Source organism: Rhagoletis pomonella, unplaced genomic scaffold (genome assembly GCF_013731165.1).
Source record: "Rhagoletis pomonella isolate Grant_MI unplaced genomic scaffold, Rhpom_1.0 Rhpom_scaffold_18404, whole genome shotgun sequence".
Lineage (NCBI taxonomy): Eukaryota > Metazoa > Arthropoda > Insecta > Diptera > Tephritidae > Rhagoletis > Rhagoletis pomonella.
This window is the reverse complement of record NW_023476924.1, coordinates 584-2,915: the sequence shown is the minus strand read 5'-3', so window position 1 is coordinate 2,915 and position 2,332 is coordinate 584. Positions and strand designations below refer to the sequence as shown.

At 31.8% G+C, this 2,332-nt stretch overlaps 1 long non-coding RNA gene across 1 annotated transcript; it reads right to left on the bottom strand.

Moving 5' to 3' along the window:
- Window positions 1–288: 288 nt before the first annotated feature.
- Window positions 289–2,091, bottom strand: LOC118757475. Its single transcript, XR_004995225.1, has 4 exons — window positions 1,933–2,091; window positions 1,746–1,866; window positions 1,506–1,676; window positions 289–1,335 (listed from the first exon to the last, which is right to left on the bottom strand). It is a non-coding gene; the product is annotated as an uncharacterized LOC118757475 (long non-coding RNA).
- Between the last annotated feature and the right edge of the window lie 241 nt (window positions 2,092–2,332).

The following is a 2,332-nucleotide window of genomic DNA, read 5'->3' as shown; positions in this document are numbered from 1 at the left end:
TAGAGTTGCAAAATGGAACAGCTGAGTATAGTTGTAGGTGATTGTATGTATTCGCCTTGGATGTTGTCCCTGCAAAAAATTGTGCGACTAATCTCTAAAGAGAGTATTCCGAGATTACTCTCTATCGGGTACAGTTGGGCATTAATTAGTCGCAACTAGTCTCATACGGGTACTAATGGAGATCAATTAGTCTCGACTCATCCCTTGCGGGTACGATTGTATGCAGTACACAAAACTTCAAAATTTTTACAAAAAAAAGTTTATTTTTTTAACGAATTTATAACAAAATGAAAGGTAATTAAATTACCTTTATTTTAAAATGTGTTACCATTCATGATTCTGAAACATTTCTTTTAAACAAGTCTCGGCTAACAACTTTGTGTTTCACACTCGCATATGGCAGTACACAAAACTTTAAAATTTTTATAACAAAAGTGAATTTATTTAAAATAATTTATATATAAAAGAAAAGTAATTAGACTACCTTTATTGTAATTAGTATTAACAAGAATTTTTAACCATTTACAAAAAAAAAGCCTTGGCTTACAACTATGTGAACTTTGTACATGTACTCTGCACTCGCATAAGGCAATACACAAAACATGGATTTTTTTGTAAAAAAAGGTTAATTTTTTGAAAGAATTTATAACAAACATAAAAGTAATTAAATTACCTTTATTTTAGTTAGTATTAACAACAAGAATTTTTAACCATTTACAAGAAAAAAAGCCTTGGCTTACAACTATGTGAGCTTCGTACATGTACTCTGCACTCGCATAAGGCAATACACAAAACATGGATTTTTTTGTAAAAAAAGTTAATTTTTTTGAAAGAATTTATAACAAACATAAAAGTAATTAAATTACCTTTATTTTAGTTAGTATTAACAACAAGAATTTTTAACCATTTACAAGAAAAAAAGCCTTGGCTTACAACTATGTGAACTTCGTACATGTACTCTGCACTCGCATAAGGCAATACACAAAACATGGATTTTTTTTGTAAAACAAGTTAATTTTTTTGAAAGAATTTATAACAAACATAAAAGTAATTAAATTACCTTTATTTTTGTTAGTATTAACAACAAGAATTTTTAACCATTTACAAGAAAAAAAGCCTTGGCTTACAACTATATGAGCTTCGTACATGTACTCTGCACTTTAACATTGCGTCACATTAGCGGATAGGGGTAATGGCTTCTGCTGCATTCATGCACTGCAAAGCGATTGCATTATTTGATGCCGATTCTGGAGTTGATGGCGTTGTGATGGGATCGTAGTTCTCTGTTGGGAATATAGAAACCGAATTAGAATTAGTATCCTTGCCGGTTGCATCCTGTAAGTAAGAAAACAGTAAATAAATGATGTAGTTGAAAAATTACATTTCGGGTTTAGTTATTCGTACAATAATTTTGGTTTGCTGTGCCCAAACGCGTTACCCGAATCAAAATCGTTGTATAAGTAACTAAACATTTTCTAATATTTCTGAAGCTTTCTTTTACGCACCTTCTTCTCTTCTTCACTGTGAGTGGTGTAAGTTTAAACGAACCGTATTGAGGCTGGATGGAGCAATGGAGGTAAAGCGAAATGCGCTTGCTTCGCGTTGATCCTTGAAATAGCAGGGTGTGTCTTTTTCGAGCATATCGCTGGCGAGGACGATCAGGTAGCGGGGTTACACTTTTGAGCAAGATAAATAATAGCAACCAGTTAATGCTTGGGAGTACATACTTAAAACTACCATCATACCTTATTATCCAAGCCATTGCAAATCGCTCCAACTTGTGCACAAATAAACAATTGCAGAGCTTCGTAGCAACATACGTAGCTCGCTTTTATGACCGCACGTAAACTTTTGGAATGCCGCATACTGCAAAATAATTAATATTAATTAATTCATTACGGTTTGCACAGAAATATAGCCATAAAAACTTACTTTTGTAATTCACTTCACTTCATTTTATAGTTTCTGCCAATTTTTGCCACTTTGTTTATGTTTCCAAGCAGTGTTGTTAAGCCATGGAAATTTCCCTTTTGTGGGGCTATTTACAAATGAAGGGGACATTTCATCGATATAATATTTTCATGCATACATCATTCAAAGAGATGACGTACCCAATGTCGATAATGAATTATTAATTATACGAATATGTAAAAAACTTAGGAAGCCTGAATTTGAATACTTACATATATATATGAAGCGCTATTTATAATTAATACAACTTAAATCAGAAATATTAATCAGTTCTCTTGCGACAATACTCTATGAAAATATGAGCTAAAAAAATAACGTAAAAAGATACTTATTTTTTAAGCTAATAGAAATTATTGTTAAA